Consider the following 9,053-nt stretch of genomic DNA (forward strand, 5'->3'; position numbering starts at 1 on the left):
TGGGCTCACTGGCAATGCTTGTTCTGGTTGCTCCGGCTGGATTTAAGGATCCTCCTGAGGAAAGCCGGGGGACTGGAGGAGCAGTGTGCCTGCGTGTCTGTGAGCACGCGCCCATCCCTACCCGGCGGCAGCCCCAGCTCCCTGTGCAGGCTCCCACGTGCTTCTCATTGCTAAATTGCCATTTCCCTGCTACCCTGAAGGGGCCTCTGGCTCCTGCACATCCGGCTGGAACTCGCTTAAGTCTCCACCGGCGTGCCTCCACGTTTCCTCACCAGTTCGGGGGGAAGAATAGCACTTAGTGAATGACCCATTCACGCCCTGTAGACTCAGAAACCACCCGGGAAACACCGAGAAAGCTCTGCCGAGCCGGCTCGGGCAGGAGCGCCCGAGTCGGCAGGAGACTCGAGCGCTGCTGCTCCCGCCCAGGACCGAGCGGCCAGCGCCGAGCATGGGCTGGCACGGCAGGCTGTGCCAGGGCAGCCCCCGCGTGTGACGAGCCCATCGTCCCCATCGCTCCCTGCAGACCTGGCAGCAAATTAACAGGCGGCAATGGCCTCTGAAAGGAGACTTGTGCTTCTCCTTCAGCTCCAAGCAAGGAGCTGGATCATTTCCAAAGGCAATGTTATGTGTACTCATCTGGAGGTTGTGTAAATAAATCGGTTCAAGGAAATTAACTGGGTTTTGTGAGTGTAGAAGCTGCAGCTTCTTCTCTCTGGACCCTCCGCAAGGCAGCAGCTGGCTGCATAAGACTGCTGTGCTCCCTGTGCTGGCCTTGGTCTGGGCAAATCTCTGCTGCCCAGGAAATAGTGCCACCAGGGCCAGGGGTTCCAATCATTCATACATATTTCCTGGGGAACATCGGTACCTTGTGCATACAGGATCTTTCTCTGTTTATGTATGTAAGTTGTATGTAAAGAATTTGCAGCCCTCAAAAAGGCTGGGACTAATTTTAAGCCTCTCTAGGTGAAAATTTATATGCTTTAATGGCATTTTCTGCTGGCACTGCTGGTGATGGCCCTAGTACCTGGCTCCTGCTGTGGATAGAATCACTATTACCTTACATTTTAAAAGATGCTTTGGGAAGTCCCTAGCATGGGAAAGCAGCTGAACATAGGAATGCTGCCCTTATATTGGACCCACATCCCAGGCTATTCAAACAGCTGCCTTGTTTGCCTATTTTGACAGTAAAAAATGTTGAGGAAACATAACCCTGAGCCTGTTTGGTTGGACTGGTGTTTGCCTCTGGTGTTCTATACATCATGTTTTCATATCACACACTTTTTTTTAATTTAACTGAACTTCAAACTTTGGCAAAGGAAAATAACACTTTAGATACAATCTGTCGCAAGAGTGGGATGAGGAGCTTTCCAAGCATGACTGGACTTGGTAATTGGTAAATTTTAGTAAAAATCTCTTTTCACACTTTCATTTCTAAAACAGAAGCAAGGTTGTTTGGATGCTCACCTCACAAGTCTCAAATGGCTTTTGAGGCTGAAAATAATTTCCCACTCTTCAGTGCCTTTTCCCTCTTATATATTGCTTAGAGACTTAGACCATCAGAGATGCTGAGGGGACTTTTTTTTTTTAACAGGGGTCAGGCTGGAGAGGTATAACCCAGAGCATCGGAGGGGCTAGGTTGGTAATGCTCCTGGGGCTCATGACAATAACTTGATTTTGCCTGTAAGTGTTCCCTATGAGTACAGTTCAGCAAGGGCATTCGTACCTCCAACACACAGGTTCAAGGGCTATTTGTATGGGTAGCTGCATAGATAGGAAAGTAAATGGGGTTTTGGAATATCCAGGATATTGCTGCTATCCGTCCAGAATAAAAAAACAGATTAGTAACTTGATCTTGCTGTCATTACTGTAGGTAAGAAATTCATTAAATCAGTGTGACTAATCCTGTGATTAAGGAGTGCACACCAGGTTTAGGTCTTAATCTCTTCTGAGAAAATCCTAATTTAACAGGAGTAAAATGATCCTAGGGCCAGTCTATGAGAGCTGACATTTAAAGCATGTGGAAGAAAAAAAAATCATAATTAATTAGTTTCAAGGGATATTTTCATGTTTAGGATACATGAGGAGCAATTGCATCTTTGGGTCTCCTGTTGTTAAGTAATGATACCTTTTATTAGAAAATTAAGATCATCTAAATGCAAAGCTCTTTCAGGACAGCACAGTAATTTTGAAGCATGAAATGAAGAATTTGGTTCTTTGTGAAAATGCAGTGACAGGGAGGGGATGCAGTGTCCTTTTTCAGGAGTCACATTTAAAGGGTAAGATTAGACGTGCATTATCTTGATGCGGGATTACAGAAAGTCCACTTGCACAGCTGGTGCAACTGGCACTGAGAGGAAGACGATCTGACTGCTCTTCAGCTTCTAAGCATCAACAACACTGCAATGTTTTCAACATACTGTAGGATAACACTGGGAAAGGGCCTTACTGAATTTTAAAATAATTTACATATATATGTGTGCGTATGTCTGTGTGTGCCTGTGTTTGCCTGTGTCTCTGTGTGGTTAGCCATTATCTTTTTGCTATTTCCAGTTTCTTAAATATTACACAGAGCTGTTTAATTCAGTTTAACTTTTTAAAATTTCCTTTGACTCTTATTTTTAAATGTCCCTCTTTCAGTGTGCTTTCCAGGAAGGGAGGGAAGAGGGAGCTGAATAAACATCCATAGCTGGGTCTTGTTTTCAGAGCAATTCAGTACATTCCTGCAGGCTGGGTAGAAGAGGAAGAGTGTCTGCTGTGTTTTCTCAACATTACAGGCTGTCCAGACAATTCAGAGGTCATTCATTTGCAGGAGAGTGGCACATTTAGCCCACCCACATATACTGAATGGATCTAGAAGAAAATGAGAGCAGACTGATGCTGCCAGCATGTCTTCCAGGTGGGATGAGGTGATCTGTGAACTGAGCCATTAGACAACAGGGTTTGCCAACAGTTTTATGAGAGCATCATGTGCTACCTACAAGGCTGAGACAGACAGACCTTTGCAAGTTATTTCTATAAATAGCCCAAAACTTCTAACCAGTTTATAGCCTTGGTCTCTAAAATTATTGTGTTTGTATGTACCTAAACTGCTCAAATAGAAGTTGTGTGTGCCATTAGGCATGTGCAGGCACGGTGCTTCAAAGGTCAGGTGATACCTGAGCTAAATCCTTACCTTGGTTAGCCTTTACTACTCATCCCTAAACATACACATAGAAAATACAAATGTTCAGAAACTAAAGAATCTGGTTTTGTAGAAATGCTCAGTGTTGAAGTCTATATCTTTTGAATTGGTGGATTTGATGTATTTGTTGGAGATTTTCTTAGAGTGTCACTACATCTTTGTAAAAGCGCAGGTCCCCTGTGATATTGCAATGTCTACATGCAGCATCACAAATGCTACACCAAGGCCTGGTGTAGAAGGTAACTAATAAACCAGCACCACCAAAATACAAATTGGCAAGACAGTTGAGATGGTCAGCTCTTCTTCCTTTTGTCATAAAAAAAGTTTTCTCTTTTGTAGTCCCTTAATATGTAAATTCCATTAGCAGGGCGCATGTTGTTCTCTTCTCCCAGGTAACAAGAGATCAGATGAGAGGAAACGCGCTCAAGTTGCACCAGAGGAAGTTCAGTTTGGGTATTAGGAACAATTTCTTCACTGAAAGGATTATAAACCATTGGAACAGGCTGCCCAGGGCAGTTGAGTCACCATCCCTGCAGGTATTTAAAAGCTGTGTAGATATCACACTTGGGGATATGATTTGTGATGGACTTGGCAGTGCTGGGTTAATGGTTGGACTCAACGTCCTTAAGGCTCTTTTCCAACCTAAATGAGTCTGTAGTTCTATGATTATTTTTTTATTTCATGCACCCAAAGGATAATAACCTGAAAATACTACTAGTAATGAGAGCATGTTAGAGCTGGTAGTCTGTCACCATTTGACTTCTTGCTGTCAGTTGGGTCGCCCACAGACAGGCTCCCAGCATATTTGTAACCAATAAAGGGAGTTGTAAGATATCAGAAGGCATATTCATGATCACTTTTTTCTTGGTGCCAACTGGGAGCATAATAAGAGATGCAAAGAAGGAGGCCACCAATTTCTTATTGCATTCAGTCTGTTACAGAGAAATTACACTGAAAGGCATACTCCACTAATAGCTAATGTCTCTGCTGAGCTTGAAGCCTATTTTGTGCTTGCATTTTCTCTGAAATGGAGTGGTTCAAATAATTGCCTAATGAGTCAGGCCTCCAAGGAGCAGCATTTGACATCCTGGCAGGCAAAACATAGCTTTAATTGTCAACATTTTATAATCTGAAATTTCAAATGCTAACTGATCGTTTAAAAGCTGCTGATAAGATGCTTATTTTCCTTATGAATGGTATTTCTTTTGATCTTTAGTTTTTGCTTGATGTATCTCTCTCTGCAGTTACAGGGGCTATCACTCATTTGCTCTGGTTCTTGGTTAGTTGGGTTTTTTTTGGGTTTTCTGGGGTTTTTTTCTGGAGTGCTCCATCTGATTGACCTTTTATCCCCCATCTTCTTTTCTCTTGAAGATGCAATGTGTATTTGTTTAATTGCTGGCCCACAATAAGCTTCCTCATTATTCATACACCACTATCATCAAGCAATGTAGAAAAGAATAAAAAACAAAGGCAATATATCTTTAGTGTTATTTGATGTGTTTCAGTCTAGTTAGAAAGACACACGAGGGAAATATTTTGTGTAAAGGACCTGAAAATTACAGTGCTGCACAGATCCTGTTATATATATATCAGGCAGAAATTTCTTCTCTAACTCTAGAGCTTTCTTATGAAGGAGACAGATTGAATTTGCATTTCTGTATTCTATCTCTTTGCTTCCCCAAATTGGATACTTTTGGTTGTCTTTTCTTCTGTAGAAGAATTGCAATCTCACTCAAACCTCCCTGATTTTTTCCACTTCATTTGACATAGAGAATCATTGTCATTTCTCCTTTGGCTGTTAAGCAAAATCTATCATTTTCCACAAGCAGTTTTTGCTAGAAGAAACACTCGAGTCCTTTCTCAGTTTTTTGAGGACTATCACAGAAAACACAGCTCACTTCAGTGTAAAGCATTAAAGGTAAATTTTGAGCTTTTCAGCTCACTCAAGGCATGGTGAGAGCCTAGTCGCACTGTGCAGGAACAGGCCAGGTAAGGGAACAAAACTGATCTGTAAAATCAGGGCACATTTGAAAGCAAGGCGATATGCATTAAAATCTCTTATGTGACTGTTGCGGCATCCACTGAAGGCTGGGGCCAAAACCTCATGTCCATGCTCCAGGAGACCTGATTTGGCACTGTCTGCCAGACTTGCAAATGTCTGTTCCCAACTCAGGAGGGAATGGAGGGCACCAGACAGACCTGGCTCTGTTGAGCAGTATCAACTCTCATCTGTTCTCCCCATGAAGAATGTCCCCAGCCCAGATGCAGCACTCCCTTGAGCACATGGATGCACACAAAGGATGTGAGTGAGGAGCGAGTCAGCCTCGGCCTCATGGGAGCTGTAGCTTAGGTGGGCATTGCTGTGCCTTAGAGCCAGCCCATAGCTGGTGTCCTGTCAGATATTGAGCTACTTAGGATATTATGGACAATGAGAGCTATTTGAAAGCTATTTAATGAATAAATTTTTGGTCCCAGCATGCAAACTGGTTGTCACACGGCTCATAGCAATAGTAAGCAGGAGTGTGCATGCTCTGCCCCCACAAGCACTTGCCTCTTCAGCCTAATGAAGGGAATGTTTTCTCTCTGCATGGTACCACTCACCTCTGACACTCATCAGCAAATTCCCATGACAAAATGGCTTCCTAAAACACTAAAGAAAATTATCAGGAACCATTGAGTGGCTAGAAAAGTCATATCATCCTAAATGCATAGTGAAGGCACCCTTACACCTGAGCTTGACCTCTGAGTTAACGTGCCATCAGAATGAATGATGCCATTTAAGAAGCAACCAAGCACTGACTATTTCTCATTTTCTCAATCAGAAGGAAGGATCTTATTAGCCTGCTTAAACTAATAAGATGGCACAAGGAGCAAATGCAAGGATGCTCCTAAATGATTCCACTTTGAGTGACATCTGTGTTCTTCTCATGACAACAACCACTCATGGGAAGGCAGGTTTTAGCCTCCTATCTCATGACATAAGTTCTCAATGGGCCTGAGGAGCGGTTTACCTATTGTAGGCATTTTACTCACTGCAATTACTTTTCAAGTGTTTTATCCATTCTGATAATGAAATGTTTGAGAGACTTGCCACTCTTGAAACACATTTTCATTGCCCATAATCTAAGGTTAATCACAAACTTGAGCATGGCACAACACCTCTGAGCTCTAGTCACTTCTCACCAGTGGGTAGTTTGTGGAAATGCTGACATCTGGCAGCTTGGAAAAACAGCATCAATAGCAGAAATCACATTTTAGCAAAATTTATTTGAGCAGCTAAGAACTACTTCCCAAAAAGTGTGAATGGTGACAATGTGGCCCAGAACACAGTGCTGTAAAAAGGCATCCAGATACTCAGCAGGATACAGTTAATTTCAAACTGTTCATTCCCATCTGTTAAGAGCTACTTCTTAGAGAAAAAACACTGCAGTATAAATCCCTTTCATCTAGAAATACTGAATTTGGGATCCAGAAGGGATTTGTACTTTTTTTTCCCACAGGCTTTTGTGCCTGTTTGTGTCTGGATGCAGCAGCTTTACCTCTCTGCCTCCACAGGTGCTGTTGGCAGGTAAGATGAGGATGGCAGTGGTGCTGGATTACAGGCGGTGCTCACCTGCATCAGCTGTGCCTGCAGCAAGCGGTGTTCTGCCATCTGCTCCTTGCCTGGTCACCCTGATATCCCTGCTGTTGCTGTAAATGAGGATGGAGAAAGGTGTTCCTGTTTTAGCTTTTACTTCAGTGGACCAAAGAAATTAATTCTTGTAGCCTTGAGCATGAGAGTTTAACTATGGCATGTTGAGGCAATAGCAATATCATAGTGAGAATCCTATTTTCCCATTAAAATATGGAAGAACCATCTTCCCCTGTGTAAGAAAATCTCTCCAGCTGCTTTTCTGTACTAAGTGGAACTGTTTAGAAGGTTAAATATGAAATTCTAACTCACTAGGAATTTGCTAGTCACTGTATTAAATGATTCTTTGTTTCTAAGTGTTGTACTTTAACAATCTTTAGAAACAAGATTCCAAATCTGAGTTGATTTTATCTATTTCCCAGTGCTGTTTAGAGCCTTGAGCTAATGGCCTCAATCAACAAGGATTTGCCACACTTACTTGGCACTATGGCAAGTCCAAACAGTTCAAAATCGTTAGTCACAAAATTCACTTTCAAATAACAAGATAAAAAAAGAAAGACAAATCAAAGCTCTTTCAGTTTGCTGTTTTGTTGCTGAAATAATTGTTTGCGTTTTAATAAAATTTTGGAATCTCATATAACTTGAGATTTTCAGAAACAAAGAGACAAAGTGTTCAATGAATGAACACTTTGAATGAACAAGTCTGGAATGAAATTCAGACTTGATAATAAGAACAGTTTTGTTCTCACCTATGACTTTCAGGGTATTTACTAGCACAGATGATTTTTAGTAAATGTAATTCTACACATTGCCATTTTTCTAGACTCAGGCAAGAAGAAGACATAAGTTCCTCATCTCAACATTCATTTTTGGCTTTAGATAATTTATGTTTAGACATTTTGCTGAATCAGGGACATACAAGTGTACCCTGTAATAAAAACAGTAAAGTGACATGACCATTGGCAAGAAACCACTCTTGTGTTGATGAAAGGTGAGAGGGTACATTTCAGTTTTGGTATTATTTCATGTAATTTTAATAAAATCCTTCTGCACCATGTAAGTAGTTATCCAGGGTTGGCCTTGCTACCAAGTGAATAATCACCACTAGTAAGACTTAAGGGGAGTCTCCTTTGTTAGTCTAAGATGTGCAAAACTGGGAGCCTGTCAAGGAAGGAGAATGAAGGTGACAGAGATGTCTGCTTACAGGATCTAACCTGACATCCCAGAAGGGACAGGGACTGGATCAAACCCGTTAGAAAACCTCTCCCATTAAATGAGCCCCTGGAAAGTTGAGAGGGAGCCCTTTGCCTGGGTCTTTGGTAGGTGGGGTAAGGATTCCCAGCACCTCCAGCTGAGGGCAAATGCTGGGACAGAAATCAGCATATGGAGAGGATGGGGTGGCCAGGACACAGGATTTGGCAAGGACTGCAGCTTCCTGCTGAGGAGGCAGTAATACTTGAAGAAAGAGAGTACATCTCACACAGAGAAGTGAGAATGTTATCAGGCACAGCCTGAGCCAGCTAGTAAAGAGGCAGATACTGCATGTTCTGAAAACAGAGCACTAAACCCCCCCAGGAATGAAAAGGGACAAGAAAGAAAAGAGTGTGATGACTACCTTGGAGGTCTGTATGCTAATATAAGAAACATGAAAAACTAATTGAAGAAAAAATTAATTCACAATCAGAATTATTTCTTAACTGATAAGAAATCAGTTCTTATCACTGTGATAAGTGAAGGGACATGATACATTTATATTTTATTTTGGGTACGTGGAGAGAGAGAGGGTCACGTTTCTGAGGTGTGCATATGGCCGTGTCTGTCTGCTAGGAACACCAGCAGTCTTTGAGCATAAAAAGGAGGGGAAGCAGCCTTGCTGCAATGAAGATTATTATCTGTTTCTCAGAAAAGGAAAGGCTCCTTTGGATCTTGTCTCTGCTGAGAGAAGAGGGGTTCATCCAGAGGGTGAAGGCAAGCCCTGTGACAGGGATCATAAAGAAAGGTACTCCCGGCATCTAGCAAGAGAATAAATGAAAAACAGTAAAATAAAAATAGCGGATTTGAGGAAATAGAGCATCAATCAACTTAGAAAACTGAGAGAGAAGAAACACAGGAGGAAAAAGGAAGTTTATAGGAAGCTCTTGAAAAGGTAACTTCAAAAAGACAAGCACAGATTATTTCTTGCAAAGGAGATACAGGAGGTATAGTAAGAAGCCACTTCTGCTAATTTAGGAGTTTTTCAGT

Source organism: Vidua chalybeata, chromosome 5 (assembly GCF_026979565.1).
Source record: "Vidua chalybeata isolate OUT-0048 chromosome 5, bVidCha1 merged haplotype, whole genome shotgun sequence".
NCBI classification, from domain to species: domain Eukaryota; kingdom Metazoa; phylum Chordata; class Aves; order Passeriformes; family Viduidae; genus Vidua; species Vidua chalybeata.